We start from the raw sequence: 18,084 nt of genomic DNA on the forward strand, positions 1-18,084 counted from the left end.
CACTAGACTCCAGGTGCCAGGCCCTTCCTAATACCAGGTTTTTCTACATGTGGGGTCCTGTATGGCTGTGCAGGTTACTCGGCTGTGAAACCACCACTTTCTCTAGGAAACTCCTTTCTACCTTAGAAAATAATACGTTTTCTTCTCACTTTGAAACCTGAGGCATGCTGGACAACTTCTGTAATTTTCCCCATCCCAGATTTCACCTTTATTTTCATTCATGGCTTAATTCAACCAACAAGCAGTTATTGAGCACCCACTATCAGCCAGGCACTAAGGTGCTGAAGATACAGCCATGAAGAAACATTGAAATCCCTGCCCTCACTGCCCCCTTCAAATGGGGCGTGACAGTCAGCAACTAATCAGCCACAGGGCATGTCAGCAATAAGCGTTAAGGAGCAGAGCAAAGTGGGAAAGAGGAGCAGGAGTGGGGGCTTGCAATTTCAGAAGAGGTGGTGATGAGGGGTGCAGCAGGAAGAGGGGGAGACTAACCATAGCAGGTTACAGTGGAGGTGGGGGTGGAGGGGAAAAGCAAAGGGAATGGGAGACCTGAGCGGGTCCGGGGAGAGGAAAGACAGCAGACCAGTGGTGGGCTAGGGGGCTGGGGAGGGGAGCGGGGGTTTGAGTGAAACTGGGAGAAGCAATATGGCAGGACTTGGAAACTGAGGAGACATTTTAAATCTGATCATGAATCCCCTCTCCTTGCTCTTAAGCTAACAAAACCTTGTTTCCAGTTAGTCGCGGAAGCTGGGAACGTCTGGGGTATTTGAGCAGCCATGGTAGCTTAGAAGGGGGTCCCTTTGATGGGGGCGTGGAGAGCGGGTTCCTTCCAAACGATGTTTCTCCAGCATCACACTGTAAGATCTTTCCAAGATGTTCTGCTAGACACTAGCACTGTACTTACCATTACACAGTTTACATGTTTAAATAATAATGAGTTCAACCCAGCACAGGCCTACTCACAGGCGCTTGAAAAAGGGTCACTGGATTTGAATCTGATTAACCGACTGTCCTGGCCGACAGAACCGCAAGGTGGCGCCATGGCTCTGCCAGAGCCGCAGTCCCACCCTCCCCGACTAGCCTGAGCAACTGGGAGTTACTGCGAGAGTCTATGCCGGGCATTGGATAAATGCCTTCTCCCCATTATTTCCTTCAATCCCTACAATACCCCTGTGAAGTAGGTATCATTCGAATCACATTTTACACGGGGAAACTGAGACTCAGAGATCACAGCTCCGGAGCTCAGGCTTTTGGTAATAACCCTCCACTGCCTGCCTCCGCAAGACAGCAAAAGGTTGGCTTTGTTTCCCAAGTCATCCAGTTTCCCACAGTGATGGGTTAAGCGTCATAACCCATGGCTTTATCCAAGCCATTTGAATTGAAGAGGAAGGTGGACGCAGAGCCAGCATGGTTAGGGCCAGTGGCCTTTCCAGACTTGCGTGCCAGGAGAGATGGGTTAGCGTGGGGGAGGCCGGAGAAGGGGTTTTCAAGTGACCCCGGTAGGACCCCCACGTCTCTCTCCCGCCTTTGCTCAGCATCATCTATAGCATGGCTTTGCATTTCCTCAAAAGCCCAGGCCAGATGCCCAGTACCTTCAGGCGGTCCAATGTCCCCCACCCCCTAGAGCCATCTCATTCAGGACTGCCCTCCCCTGAAACGTTTTATGTTTCCAGAAGACCCTTCTCCTTCCAGGGCAAAGCCCTTTCAGTTAGGCAAGCTAGTTCCCTCAGTGACTTAAGATAAGGCTGTCCTCCTAGGCTGGACTTGGGCTGAATGCAAAAGGCGACACAAGGCAGCTGTTTAAAAAAGAATGAAGCAAATTTATATGCACCAACAAGAAGAGATTATTGCTCATTGTGACTTGGTGGCTGGGAAAATAAGGATCCCTATTAGATTGATGGATTTCACACCAAGGAGGAGGATAGAACCAGCCCTCCCAGAGGGCTGTGCTTGCTGCTGGCTAGCTGATGAGACACGTGGCTTACTTTACCCCTTGCTCAGCCCCAGCCTCAGCCTCCCTCCCTCTACACAGGGAAGACAGAGGTCAGCTGCTGAGGGCCTCCTCCATGCAAAAGGTTGCATTCCACCCTGCATTCAGAGGGGCACCCTCGCTAACCTCCATGGAGGCACCTTGCTTACATTTCTGACACCACAGCCACAGCGACAGCTCTGGGGCCCTACAGCTCCCCTCAAGCTGCTGAAATCCCAGACAACCAAAGCTGCTCATCCCTTGATGCCCTACGACCACCCAGCCAGGAAACAAATCCCCCCTCCTCCCACTGCCCGGACTCTGAGACAATCTCTGGCCATCTTCATGCAACAGAGTGTTCCATAATCATAGTCACACATTCACAGGAAGTGTTCACAGATGATTCACTCTATTAAAAAACAAAACAAAACAAAACAGTTAAATCATGAAGTGACAACATCGTTGTAAAAAGTTCTAACAATATGGAAAGTATATATAGTGAACATTAAAAGGTAAACATTCCTCACCCATTAGCCTAGTTTCTATCTCTGCTTTCAGAAGTAGCTATTAACACTTTGGTGTTTGGTGGTCCTTTCTAGACTGTGTGTGTGTGTGTGTGTGTGTGTGTGTGTTGCGGGATGGGGATAGAGTGTCTCTGTGCATGGGGGTCTGTGTGTGTGTCTGAGTGGATCCATCTGAGTATGTGTATTTAAAACACACGTAGGCTGGGTGTAATGGCTCACACCTGTAATCCCAGCACTATGGGAGGCTGAGGTGGGCAGATCACTTGAGCTCAGAAGTTCGAGACCAGCTTAGGCAACTGGTGAAACCCAAAAATGCAAAAAATTAGCTGGGCGTGGTGGTGTGTGCCTGTGGTGCCAGCTACTCAGGAGGCTGAAGTGGAAGGATTGCCTGAGCCTGGGAGGTGGAGGCTGCAGTGAGCTATGATTGCGCCACTGCATTCCAGCCTGGTGACAGAGTGAGACCTCATCTCAAAAACAACAACAACAACAAAAACACACTGGGAAAAATAGGATCTGAATACATGCACTATTCTTTGTTTTTCCAATTAAAAAGAATCCTTTCTTGTTGGTTTAGATAAATAAACCTTTCTTTTTCAGACAGCTGCCCTGTGTCATCATTTACCTTCATCCCAAGTTCGTTCTAGAAGGCAGCTTACCCTGAGTCTTCAGGGAACTAGCCTGCCTAGATCAGCCAGAAAGGTGGAGAGTCAGCTCCCACCTCAAGAACTCAGGGCCTGGCAGCCGAGATGGGCACACATCTTTGAAGCCCCTACTTATTCCCACAAAGCAGTTCATCAGCTCCAGTCACAGAATCACTGGTCCCAGTGCTATCCTTAAGAATTTCGTGCTTAAGGCCAGGCTCGGGGGCTCACGCCTGTAATCCCAGCACTTTGGGAGGCCGAGGCGGGTGGATCACTTGAGGCCAGGAGTTCAAGACCAGCCTGGCCAACATGGTGAAACGCCGTGTCTACTAAAAATACAAAAATTAGCCAGGCGTGGTGGTGCACGCCTGTAATCCCACCTACTCGGGAGGCTGAGGCAGGAGAGTCACTTGAACCTGGGAGATGGAGGTTGCAGTGAGCCAAGATTGTACCACTGCACTCCAGCTTGACCAACAGACTGAAACTCTGTCTCAAAAACAACAACAACAACAACAACAACAACAACAACAACCACCTTGTGGTTGATTAACTGCAGGAGTGGTCATAACATAAAGAAGACCCCCATTAGGGTGTGGCCCCAAAGCACATGCTGGGGGTACCCCACAGCGGTTCACTGACAGCCTCAGGGCTTGCCAGAAATCTGACCCACACCTCCCCTCAGCTCCCTTTCAGCGCCGTGTTGGCCTGCCTGCTGCCAAGACAGGATCCAGGTGGTCCCTTCTGGGGCCCAAACTTTGAACACAGAGAGCTGAGATACCCTGGCTTGGACACTCACCATTGCCCTGAGCCTGGCTTGCTTGTTTCACCTCTCTGCGCTTCAGTGTCCCCATCTGTGCAATGGGGATGGTAACAATGGCAAAGATCAAGAGGGAATACGCCATAGTCATGGACCTAGAACTGTACCTACTTATAAAGTTATTTCACTTGGCTTCAGGAGAGATTTAAAGTGGCTTATACTAATACATGGTTATAATAAAATGCATATATTAAAAGTAAGGAGGAAGAAGACAAGCTAGGGTGAAGCCAGGGATCAGTCCAGCATGAGAATTAGACATGATCAAACACTTACCGTTGTTGGACCACAAATCTGTCTCTAAGCTTCCTAGTGGCCAAAACAAAAAAGGGTAAATGGATAGTTATGCCCTAGAAGCCTGTAAAATAAAGGCAGTTCACTTGCTCAGGTAATATTGAACCACTCTGGATGCTAAGGCAAGGCTTTTCTCCTTTGTGTCCTTAGACAAGGGACAGTGTGGTAGAAGGAGCGTCCTCCTCTGTGACATCTGTGAAGTGTGTGCCACCCCTTCTCACCTCTACCCTCCATGTAGCCTGCTGGCATCACCCCAAGCTCAAGTCAGCAAAAGCTATTGTAGCTGGGAGAGTAGTTTTCAAGTATGTTCATGTGTTTCTCTCTTTCTCCATTCTGTATATTTGCCTCTCTCCCCAGTGCCATTTTCAAGAAGAATGCCCTGAGGAGGACTGGGATTGTTACAGCAAGAATGTCAAGAGAAAGAAAATGTCCTTATGCAGCCAGTGACATCCAAGGCATGGAGCAAGATAGTTGAGTCTGCAGCATCTAGAAGTCAAGCTTTGACAAGAGAGAGAAGGGTTTCCTAAATTTGCTGAGTTCCACTAACATACTAAGAACCAGGCCTGGCGGACCAGATCCTGGAGTCTGACATAAGCTAAGAACAGGCCGCCAGGATGTGCTGCAAGCCAGCACCGCTTCTCTGACTTTAATGTGCATGTGAATCACCTGGGCACCTTGTTAACATACAAGCCCTGGTTCCGCAGGTCCATGGTGGGGCTTGAGAGTCTACATTTCTAATAAGCTCTGGGGATACTGATGCAGCTCGTCCGTGGCCCACTGTCTAGTGGCAAAGATGTTAAGGATATCAAGGCTAAAACTTAAAGGGATTAGAGCTCCCCTCCAGGCCCAGGAAACTGGGAAGAAGATGGGCTGAGGTTGGGGACCTGGGTGGTCACACTCGTGGGCTGATCTTCCTACTGCAGGCTAAAGTCCCAGGGTAGAGGACTGGATTGGTGGGAGTTGGGTGGGGTGAGCAGTTGAATAGATTGAGAGAAAAGGCAAACACAGAGTATTTTGTGCCCTGACCCCCATTTAGAACTTCGTTAGCCCGGTGGTGGTGGGGGCGGGGGGGCGTTGGGAAAGGGGAGGGTGCTCTGCTGAGGACAGGGGAGTATTTGGTTTGACATTCCCAAAGCCCTTGATGCCACGTAATGTGGGAGGAACTGGAAGAGATCCACTTTCTTGCATGTTCCCATGGGGGTTTCCAATGAGGATCTGGCTGGGGGCATAGGGTCTACGTGGGTCTTGGGCTTAATGGGAGTCACAACCATACTTTGGGGGTCAGCAGAGTTTTTGAGAGCAGAGGAGGTGTCCAATGGGTTGTGTAAGCTGGAGGTTACACTCACCAAGGATGTCAACAGCAGATGTTCCCAGGATTGCCAGAGACAGACTGGGCCAGCCCAGCTCATGGACCAGACAGTCACCTAGAGCAGAGAGCTGTGCAAGGAGCAGCTGGGGACCCATCCCACCACTCCCTTGAGCAATGCCATGAGGACTTCCAGAGTTCCTGGTACCACATTACCAAGAGGGCCCAGGAGAAGTGAAGTGGCTCATTAGAGTTGAACTTTGGATTCACTGAATATTTACCCCAGACGAATCAATTGATTAGCCTATCAAATGCTTCTCTCACTAATCATGTAGCAATTGTGGCAATATTAGATTTGTTACAGGTATCAGAAAAAATACCTTTGCTCATCTGGGTCGAGAGGGTGCCCTTTTTTTTTTTTTTTTTTTAGCAGACATACAAAGGTGATCTATAATGCTGCTTAACGAATAGTCCTTACTGGCTGGGCACGGTGGCTCACACTTGTAATCCCAGCACTTTGGGAGGCTAAGGAGGATGAATCACTTGAGGCCTGGAATTCAAGACCAGCCTGGCCAACATGGTGAAACCCTGTCTTTACTAAAAACACAAAAATTAGCCGGGCGTGGTGGCACACGCCGGTAATCCCAGCTACTCGGGAGGCTGAGGCACAAGAATCTCTTGAGCCTGGGAGGCAGAGGTTGCAGTGAGCCGAGTTCACGCCATTGCACTCCAGCCTGAGTGACAGAGCAAGACTCTGTCTCAAAAATAAATAAATTAATAAATAGTCCTCACTGCTATTGATGAAAATGCATACCTGGCAGCTTCTGGCTGGGATCAGCAAAGATGCAGGGACACAGGGCTGGGGCCACAGACCTGGGGAGGCCTGGGGGTTCAGCTGGAGGCATCCCCAGAAGCTACAATTTGAGCAGAAGTTGGGAGGAGAGGAGATACCCACATTGGTAAAGAGGGAGCAGAGAAGGGACATAAGAAGGTTTAGGCAAAGAATGGGGGAAGGTCCCATTTATTTGTCCGAGAGCTTCTGTTGCATGCCTGCCACGGAGCCAGGAACCGGGGAGTCAGAAAGATATTCCCTGCCTCATCAGGCTTGCTCTCCAAGGAGAGGATGAAAGGACGCTGCACACCTCTGACCTCTGAACAGGAGCACTGCAGGGAGGTGGTTCTGAGAACCAGGCGTTCAAAATAGTCCTGCCAGTCCCCCTACTGCCCTGCCCTCTGGCTGGAGAGTCTGGAGATGGGGATCTGGATGGTCGGAAGACCAAAGCAGTATATCCCTCACCCCATTCAGATATTTCCCAGGGAGAAGGGGGCAGCCATTTGTATTTAGAAAAAGGTTCCCAGTGAGGGTTCTCTTTTGCCCCTTTCCCCCAGCTTCCCCCAAGGACACACATGCACACCCACCCACCCCCACACAAACACACATGTGTGTGCAAGCTGATGTGTCCAGGGCCTGAAGTTCACGTTGGGGCATGAGGACAGGGGACATAATCTACTGGGAGCAGGAAGAAGACAAGTTGGAAGACCTTTAAAGTCTCTTAGAAGGGATCTGGCTTTATTATTACATATTTTTTCAGTTGCAAATTCACTTTCATCAAGTGCAGCCCCTTATTTTACCATGGGGACCCAGTGGAGGGGAGTAGAGAGGAGGGCTGGCCTGGGCTCACACAGAGCCAGGACTCACTGGGAGCCTGGTGACCAGGAGTGCTCTCCATAACTCGGAGGCTGCTGGCAGTTCCCCTCCAGCATGCAGGAGAGGATTAATTATTAATTTTGTTTTTTGAGACACATTTTCACTCTGTCACCCAGGCTGGAGTGCAGTGGCACAATCTCAGCTCACTGCAACCTCCACCTCCCAGGTTCAAGTGATTCTCCTGTCTCAGCCTCCTGAGCAGCTGAGATTACAGGCATGAGCCATCACATCTGGCTAATTTTTGTATTATTAGTAGAGGCAGGGTTTCGCCATGTTGGCCAGGCTAGTCTTGAACTCCTGACCTCAAGTGGTCCTCCTGCTTCGGCCTCCCAAAGTGCTGGGATTACAGGAGTGAGCCACCGCACCCAGCCTAATTATTAATTTTTATAACAACCCAGAAACGTATCTGTGAACCATGAGCCCCGACACTTCTTTTCCAATATCCAGCCACTTAATCATGGTTTTAGCTGGGTCAGCTAAAACAGTCCCATCAGCTCAGAAGTGGAAAGCAGTGAAGGCCTTTATCAGCCATTCCTGGGGTCGAAGGCCAAGTTCACTGGGAGCAGCTGGTGGTGTGAGAGCCAATAATATTCTCTAAGAATCTCAGAGGCCTTTGCATATCAGAGCTGGGCCTCATGCTATTCCCTTTCCTGGCATGAGTCATTTCTTACCTTTGTGTTACTTAACTGCAGTTTTCAAAGCACTGTCACAAGACAGGATACCAGACGATTCCCAAACAACACCATAACTAGACTGGGTAGATATTGTTCTCATGGAGAAAATAATGATTCAGAGAGGGAAGTGACCCATCCAAGGTCACACAGACACAAGGACTTCTGTCCTCTGAACGTGACCCCATCCCTGGGCACCTCCCACCTGGAAGAATCCCTGTCTGGGCCATTGTTTTAACACAGGAATATTAATTTAACCCAAGATCCTTGGGTGTGTTTTGGGGTTGTCCATACATCCTCTGAAAGTGTCAACAGCATTTGGGGCATTTGTCTGAGAGTCCATAGAGTTCATCAGATTCTCTCTGATGCTGAACAGTAAGAACAGCTGCTTTCAAATAAGTGGTCCAAAGTCCTACTGTGCGACAGTCACCTGCAGCCATGCCCACCTAATGGGGACTCCTTTTATTGGGTTCTGGGGTTTGCGGGGCACAGCCATGGCCCAGAGCTTGATCAGGCCAGGGAGCTTGCTGCCCAGAAATGTTTGGCTGCCCTTGAATCTGGAACTGTCCAGGCAGCAGACACCAAGCCAGGAGCACCAAGCCAGGCAGCAGACACCAAGCTGGGTCTGACCAGACACTGTCTTTGGAGAGCACAGGCAGCTTCCTTCCAAGAGGGTGGTTATGACTGAGGCAGGTTCAGACACGGCCGCACCTCTGAATAGCCCTGTCCTCAACTAGAGTCTCACCTGGCACTGTGCCCTTAATTTCTACTCCTTCATCTGTAAACGAGAAACACTAGTACCCATTTCATAGCTTTCTATACACTAGGGTGAACTGGCCACAAAATATAATGCAAAAAGTTCCCACTTACAATAGCAAAGCCAAGGAATGAAGTACACAGGAACTGTGCAAAACTCATAACAAAAAATCTGCTGAATGACACTGAGGGACATTAAATAAAAGGCAAAACACACCACACCGAGAACTCAACACTGTCAAATGCCATTTGCCCAAATGCATAAGTCTTATGCAATTCTAATAAAATATCTAAGGTTTACTTTTAATGTGACAAAATGAATTCACCTGGAAATAAATTTATATATGAATGGAATCATAAAATTTCTTGGAGAAAAAGAACAGGGTGGTTCTGCATTCCCAGACAGTAAAATACATTTTAAAGCTTCAGTGATAAACAAAAAACAAAAAACAGTGTGAAATGGAAAAAGGACAGGCAGCTCAGTGGAAAAGAAGAGAAGGCCCAGGAACAGATCCTATGTATAAAAAGAAATTGGTAGTGTATGCTGAATGGGATATTCAAATCAGTGATGGAAAGATTCATTGTTTAATAAATGATGTTGGAATAATATGGAAAAACAAAGCTACTAGCCTGGGCAACATGGCAAAATCCCATCTCTACAAAATACACGCCCACAAACACACACAAACACACATACACACACACAAGAAAAGCTAGCCGGGCACGGGGGGCGCGTGCCTGTGGTTGCAGGTACTTGGGAGGCTGAGGATCACTTGAGCCCAGGGAGGTCAAGACTGCAGAGGGCTGAGATCTCGCCACTGCACTCCAGCCTAGGTGACAGAGTGAGATCCTGTCTTTAAAAAAGAAAAGAAAGGAAAGAAAGAAACAGAGAGAGAAAGAAAGAAAGAAAGAAAGAAAAAGAAAGAAAGGAAGAAAGAAAGAAGGAAAGAAGGAAACAAAAGAAGGAAAGAAGGTAAGGAAGAAAGGAAGGAAGGAAGAAAGAAAGGAAAATAAAAATAAAGCTAGATCCCTGCCTCATCCCAAGTTAAACTCACAATCTTAGTTTCTTCCTATGTAAGATGAAATAAAAATAGTTCCCTGATCATAATAGTAGGGGTGAAGAAAGATTATGCATAAGAATTTCTTAGCCCAATGTGCAGCTCATAGTCCCCACCCAATAAGTATTACCTCATATTATTATTAGTGTTATGATTAGTCCAGATGAATTATAATCTAAACATCTAATGACAAAATCATAGCACTACTGAAAATTTAGGCAAATACGTCCCTGATCTCAAGGTGGCAATGGTTTTCATAGAAGCAAAGGAAGAAACCAGCCAAGGCAGGGTGTACCAACAACCTTAAAATGTCCTTATCCTTTGACCCAGCAATTCCAATTTTATGAAGTTTATCCTAAGTATGTGCTCAGATAAATGTGCAAAGATGTTTGTGCAAAAGTGGCTATTGAATGTTTTTTATAACAGCAAAAAATAGGAACAACTTAAATGTCAAAAAACGAACGGTTAAAAAATTTTTAGGCTGTGCACAGTGGCTCACGCCTGTGATCCCAGCACTTTGGGAGGCTGAGGCGGACAGATCGCTTGAGGTCAGGAGTTCAAGACCAGCCTGGCCAACCTGGTGAAACCCCGTCTCCACTGAAAATACAAAAATTAGCTGGGCATGGTGGTGGGCACCTGTTAATACCAGCTACTTAGGAGGCTGAGGCAGGAGAATCACAGAGGTTGCATGAGCTGAGATCATGCCAGTGCACGCCAGCCTGGGTGACAGAGTGAGATTCTGTCTCAAAAAACAAACAAAACTTTTGTTCGTCCACACAGTGGACTATGCTGCCACTAAAAATAAAAAATAATCTTACCAGCCTGGCACGGTGGCTCATGCCTATAATTCCAGCACTTTGGGAGGCCGAGGCAGATGAATCATTTGAGGCCAGGAGTTTGAGAGCAGCCTGGGCAACATGGTGAAACCCCCATCTCTACTAAAAACACAAAAATTAGCTGGGTATGGTGGCACATGCCTGTAGTCCCAGCTACTCAGTAGGCTGAGGCATGAGAATCGCTTCAGCCTAGGAGGTGGGTTGCAGTGAGCCGAGACTGCACCACTGCACTCCAGAATGGGAGACAGAACAATACTCTATCTCAAAAAAATAAAAATAAAAAATCTTGCTGAACACTGATTGATTGGGAAGAAATACTTAGATAAGAGTGCTAACTATGACCAAAGAAGTATATATTGTATGATATCTTAAATATACCAAAATGTACACCAAAAGAGTTATCTCTGTGTGAGGGAGTAACTTAGTTCTTTTTCTTTATTCTTTCCAAACTCACTATAATAAACCTGCTTAAATTACAATTCTACCAAATTTAATAGGGATTTTTTTTCTTTGAGACAGGGTCTTGCCTCATTGCCCAGGCTGGAGTGCAGTGGCATGATCTTGGCTCACTGCAGCCTCGACCTCCCAGGTTTAATCAAACCTCCCACCTCAGCCTCTCAAGTAGCTGGGACTACAGGCACATGCCACTATGCTGGGCTAATTGTTGTGTTTTTGTTTTGTTTTGTTTTTATTTTTTGTAGAGATGGGGTTTTACCATGTTGCCCATGCTAGTCTCAAACCCCTTATCTACCTGTCTCAGCCTTCCAAAGTGCTGGGATTACAGACATGAGTCAGCCACCATGCCCAGCCTTAATAGGGATTTTAAAAGTTCATTTTACAATTTTTAAAAATTGAGGTCTGGGCTGGGTGGCTCATGCCTGTAATCTTAGGGGTTTGGAAGGCTGAGGTGGAAAGATTGCTTGAGGCCAGAAGTTTGAGGCCAAAGTGAACTATGATCTTGTCACTGCACTCCAGCCTGGGCAACAGAACAAGACCTTGTCTCTAAAAAAAAAAAAAAAAAAAAAAAAGTAAAAATTGGTGTATTTCCAATTTTTTGTGCATTTAAAAGTCAATTATTGAACAGAGGTTTTCCAAGAGATACTCCTTTTTTTTGAGTCAGAATCTCGCTGGAGTGCAGTGGCACAATCTCAGCTCACTGTAACCTCTGCCTCCTGGGTTCAAGCAATTCCCCTGCCTCAGCCTCCCGAGTAACTGGGACTACAGGTGAGTGCCACCACATCCAGTTAATTTTTTTTTTTTTTGTTTAGTAAAGATGGAGTTTCACCATGTTGGCCAGGCTGGTCTTGAACTCCCAACCTCAGGTAATCCACCCACTTCAGCCTTCCAAAGTGCTAGGATTACAGGTGTGAGCCACCGCACCTGGCCTACAAAAGATACTTCTCACCTTTGTTTCTCAAACTAGGGTAAATCTGTGGCATCTGCTAATAGGTCATCACAAGAACATGTGCACAATTTACTTGACTAATCCTCCCTTAGACATTACTTTCATATGAAAACAAATCCAAATGAATTATAAGATAAATATGAAATGCTTATGGTTTCTTTTTCCAGATGGAGCAAGAGACCAGGCAGCCGTCGACCCCCAGATGGCGGCTGCTTCAGGCAGGTCCCTGTCCATGAGCTCTGCCTTAGCTGCTTTGGAGAGGAGGAGGGGCCTGGGGCAAGCCCACGGCACTGCAGTGACATTTGTCCCCACACCCGGGGAAGTGGCCAGTGGAGCCTTATGTTTTCTTGAAAGTTCAAAGTCTCAGGTGTCACAAGTCCCCTCAGCCAAAGATTCCTCAGGTGGAGCCTTGCTTCCCAGAAGCCTCCAAAACAAACAGCAATAAGTAAATGAGACCCGAGAAGCTGGCAGGCAGCCAGCTTGGGGCAGGATGCAGGGCTGGGGGTGGCGGGAGTGTAGAAGAGTCTGAGGGCTCCCAGGACACCAGCCTGCTGGGGCAGCTCCTTTCCAAGGACCTCATGCTTCCCTCAGCAGCCGGTGCCTCTGGGCAGGACAAGGTGCACAAAATGGGAATGCAGGCTGCCTGAGTGAAACTTGGCTGGGTCTGGGAGCAGGCTGGGCTGGCAGGAATGCTGTGAAGCTGGCAAATTCTGTGCAGGGTGAGGCAGGGCTCATACCAGCTGCCCGCATAATGCCAAGGCCTAGGGTGCTGACTGTGGGTCATCTCACCAGGGCAACCTGTGTCCCAGGCTGCTCAGGAAACAGACGCCCAGGGACCGAGCCTTGGCGTGTCTCGCACATTCTGGGCCTCTGAGTCCACGGATATTAGCCCACACCAAAGAAAGAGGTTCACCATTCAGGGGCGTGGCAGGGCAGTGAACTTCCCACAAGCTCTCCCTGCTCTCACCATGGGCTGCAGCCTTGACCTTGGCTTTGTTTATGAGGGAGATGGTGAGGAAAGCCTTCCAGCAGGGGGGACGTGTGGGGGAGGCCACAGGACAGCCAGTATTCATGGAGCTTTTACTCCAGGTCAGACCCTGTAATAGCTGCAGACATGCATTTTCTCACATTTCTCGTCACAATTGCTGGATTATCTCCATTTCACAGGTGAGGAAACTCAGGCTTGGAAACAATCAGTGGAGATAGAGGAAGGTCACACAGCTAGTGAATTGCTAGCTGGGGTGGACGGATATACACTCACATCCACCATGCTCCTGAGCTAGGCGCTTCCATTGCCCCAGCCCTGTGTCATTACGGAGCCCACCTCTAGGCCCAGCCACTGCCACCCTCCAGGCCCCTCTCAGCCCATAGCCCCCCTGTGCTCCCCTGCCTTGCATCCTTGATCAAGTCCCCAGGGATCTGCCCAGTTTCCTCTCTTTGAGAAAGCTGTCACTCCCCTCTCTGGCTAGGACATGGCTGAAGGTGGAGTGCTGACCTCCCCTCCTCTTCCTCCAACACAGGCTCATGGGCCTCTCCTCCCTGCTTCCCTGGGTTAGTTTTCCTCTGGAAAATCATGTAAGTGATCATCAAAATAGCAAGCATGAGTTTACAAAGGTTCTAGAACCAAGCTGAGCCCTCATACGCGCTCCCTGGTTGGTGGTCCCTGACTGCCTCTGAGAAGGACATTGGAAGCCCAGGTGGAATCTGAACTCTACATTTATTTCTAAGAGTTTAGAGTTTACTAAGACCCCCACTTTTACCCCCACCCAATTCTTTCCTTCCCCTAGCCCCTTTGTCTGGTCTCTTTTGGTGGCCAGAGGTAGTGAAGGCAGGAGGGCTCACACTTTCTTGGGTGGGCTATTTGCTTCTCTGTGTTTTCCATTCCATCCCACCCCAGCCTCCCCCTGTTCCCAAGGAAGCCAAAGATGGGGCATTAGATTTGCGTGTTTTAGTCTTCTATCTTCGCATGAGCAATGGCCAGACCCTAATTAACCCTAGAGATGAAAGCTGTCTCAGGATCCACCTGGGAGACCATACCTTAAAAACATTGAAGAGTGGGGCCTACTGATTTTGTTTTCTAAGCTAAGTCAAAGGTTCGAAACAATAAATCTTTCTCTATGCAGGAGGAGCAGTGCTATTAGCTCATGGCTGCTGAGCCCATTGGATTTCACCCACAGCTGTGTGTGGGTCAGCAAGGTGGCAGCTTAGAGATGCAAAAGTGGGAAGGGGTCTGGGCATGGTGGCTCACATCTGTCATCCCAACACTTTGGGAGTCCAAGGCAGGAGGATCACTTGAGCCCAGGAATTTGAGACCAGGCTGGGCAACATAGTGAGACCCCATCTCTACAAATTTTTTTTTTTTTAACTAAAAACCAAGTGAGAAGGGAAACTATTTCACAGAGTTGTTGAGTGAATTCACTAGACAACACTTATGCCATTCCTGGTACATAGAAAACACCAAATACATGTTAGCTGTGGTTATGCTGTGGAATCATGATTCTTTGGGGCCCCTGACACTCACTGAACAATATGAAAATGTTCCATTTTCTGTACGTCACTTTCCTCTTTCTGTCCATAAATTTCCTTCCACCATGTGGCTGCGCTGGAGTATCTCTGAATCTGCTGTGATTTGGGGGCTGCCTGATCGTTCATTGCTCAATTAAACTCCTTTAAATTTAATTTGGCTGAAGTATTTCTTTTAACAATGCAAAGTGCCGTATGGGTTGACTTAGGGATCAAACCCAGCCCAGGCCTCCCTGGGGAGGTAACGCTGAAGCGGAGTCTCAGGATGAGAAGGATTTAGCCAGGGGCTTTGCAGCAACTTTGGGCATTTTCCAAGAGCTTGGTTGGGCTAAAGGGTTGGCCTTGGTTAGGAGGGTAGACCATTCAAATGTACCTCAATGGATAAATGGATTTTAAAAATGTGGTATATACGTACAATGCAATATTATTCAGCCTTTAAAAATCCCGACATTTTCGGCAACACGGATGAACCTGGAGGACATTATGTTAAGTGAAATAAGCCAGATACAGAAAAACAAATACTGTAAAATGTCACTTATATGTGAAATCTAAAAAAGTTGAACTCATAGAAGCAGAGAGTAGAATTGCTGTTGCCAGCGGCTCAGGGGAGGGAAAATGGGGACATGTTGGTCAAAGGGTACAAAGTTTCAGTTATGCAATATGAATAAGTTGTGGAGATCTAATGTACAGCGTGGGACTATAGTTGACAATTCTGTATTATATACTGGAAATTTGCTAAGAGGATAATTTTTTTTTTTGAGATGGAGTCTCACTCTGTCATCAGGCTGGAGTGCAGTGGTGCGATCTCAGCTCACTGCAACCTCCGCCTCCCCGGTTCAAGCGATTCTCCTGGCTCAGCCTTCCGAGTAGCTAGGACTACAGGCACGCGCCACCAGGCCAAGCTAATTTTTGTATTTTTAGTAGAGATGGGGTTTCACCATGTTGGCCAGGATGGTCTCAATCTCTTGAACTCGTGATTCGCCTGCCTCAGCCTCCCAAAGTGCTGGGATTATAGACGTGAGCCACCACATCTGGCTGAGGATAGATCTTAAGTGTTCTCATCTCTCACACACACAAAGAAGAAAATAGTGACTGTATGAGGTGATGGATATGTGAATTAGCTTGATGGTAGTGATCATGTCATAATGTGTACATATATCAAAACATCAAGTTGTACACCTTAAATATACACAATTTTTATTTGTCAGTTATATCCCAATAAAGCTGTTTTTGTCTTTTGTTTTTAAAAAAAGAGTTCAAAGTTCTAATACCTAAATTACTTTTCCAGGCCTGGTTAATTCCCATTCTCTTGCCAGTAACTTTTAGTAGAAAGAAGGACAGTCTCCCCTCTCCCTTCCCAATCCTCCCCTCCACCCTAGCCCTTGTCCCAATACAGAGGCTTTGATGAGTTCTGCTCTGAAGTGCCCAGTGGTCAATAAGCACCAAGAATCCTGACCCAGCCAGGTATTATCTCCCGGCAGGCTTGCTTTTCACCAAGGCCTCCTGGTACTCACATGTTGAAGTTATTTTATCTTGCCTTCAAAGCTTGTAGTGATCAGAGGTATTAAACTCTGGAGCCAACAGCTAATATTTGTTGAGCAAGATCTCATGCAATCTTTGTAGCAGCCCTGTGAGAGAGGTTCCCCTGCTATCAGCCTGATTTACAGAACAGAAAAGTCACTTGCCTGAGATTACACAGCAAGCCAAGAGGCTGAGATTCAGATTCATACATCTGACTCCCGAGTGCTTGGGTTTAACCCTCAAGCTCCTGTCTCTTGGCAGACCCCATGGATCAGTCTGCTAAAGGTGACCCGAGGAATTTCCCTCCTTCACCTCTGAGCTTATATCCAATCCTCGATCTTCAAGTTTTCATCAGTCCTGGGATATTTCCCTTTAGAGGCAGCTGATTCACAGATCCATGGAGTCAGAAGTTTACATTTTACTGACAGATCAATTAGTCCCCAAGGGAGGATGTAGAGTCCTGCCTTGCAAGAAACCCCAAGGACCAGCAGGTCTCTCTGCTCCAGTGCCCCCGGGCCCCTTGTCAGCCATGGCCAGGGTTGGGACAGGCAGAAACCAGCCTGAGAAAAGCACGGAAAACAATGTCCGGAGCCATGATCAGGGATGGGTCCAGTGGGCTGCTTCCTGGCATGCTGATCTATGCTGGGGCTCAAACATCACTGGAGCGAGTGTGGAACCAGATGACTCAGTTTCTATGCACGTCTCCTCTCAACTGTGATGTGAAACTTGGTCTAGCTTCTGCCAAAGAAAACACAGCCATTGAGTAGGAATAAAATTTGTCCCTGGTCCACTCATTTCTATTGAAAATGTTCTCACAGGCTGCCTGGTACAACTTTTCCTGAAGTGGGTTGTGCCATGACAGGAGCTGTTTCCAGGGAATAAGTGGTTTATTAACTGAATTTAAAACACTTTGAGAGGCTGGGCGTGGTGGCTTATGCCGGTAATCCCAGAACTTTGGGAGGCCGAGGTGGATGGATCACGAGGTCAGGAGTTCGAGACCAGCCTGACCAATATGGTGAAGCCCCGTCTCTACTAAAAATACAAAATTTAGCCAGGCGTGGTGGTGCATGCCTGTAATTCCAGCTACTCAGGAGGTTGAGGCAGGAGAATCGCTTGAACCCGGGAGGCGGAGGTTGCTGTGAGCCGAGATCGCGCCACTGCACTCCAGCCTGAGTGACAGAGTGAGACTATGTCTCAAAAACAAAACAAAACAAAAACACTTTGATGGGTTGAGTTCCGTGGCTAATGCCTGTAATCCCCACACTTTGGGACACCAAGGCGGGAGGATTGCTTGAGGCCAGTTTGAGACCAGCCTGGGCAACATAGGGACACCCGGTGTGGTGTTATGAAATAGATTGGTTTTCGTCCAAGAGGGTTCCTGGCTCATAACTCCCATAGCCCTTGTTTCAGTCTTTTGTTAGAATGTTGGGTGCATTAGGCCTCAGGGGCAGCCTCTGACCTTCTCCCACGCTCTTTTCACTCTAACATTCCCTCGCCTTTCTGATTGTGGATTTTAAGACTCTCCCATGCGAGGGTCCCACCCTATGCCCTGGGGGAAAGAATGCTGATGTCAAGAAGCTTCCATAAAAGCTCAAGAGGACAGGGTTCAGGGAGCTTCTATCCGGATAGCTGAACACAGGGAGGTTCCTGGAGTGTAGCGCCCAGGGAGGGCATGGCAGCTCCACACTCCTTCCCTGATACCCTGCCTTACATGCCTCTTTGTCTGTATCCTCTGCGATATCCTTTGTAATAAACCAGTAAATGTAATAAGTGTTTCCCTGAGTTCTGTGAGCCGCTCCAGCAAATTAATCAAATCCAAAGAGGGGGCCATGGGAACCTGAACTTGAAGCTGGTCAGTCAAAAGCTCTGGAGGCCTGGACTTGCAACTAGTTTGTGTGGTGGGGCGAGGGGGCAGTCTTGGGGGTCTGAGCCCTCAACCTGTGGGGCCTGACACTGTCTCCGGATAGATTGTGTTGGGACTGAATTAGAGGACACCCGGCTGGGGTCTGCTGTTTGGTGTGTGGGGGAAAACCCTCCACATTTGGTCACAGAAGTCTT

Source organism: Pan paniscus, chromosome 1 (assembly GCF_029289425.2).
Source record: "Pan paniscus chromosome 1, NHGRI_mPanPan1-v2.0_pri, whole genome shotgun sequence".
Taxonomy (NCBI): domain Eukaryota; kingdom Metazoa; phylum Chordata; class Mammalia; order Primates; family Hominidae; genus Pan; species Pan paniscus.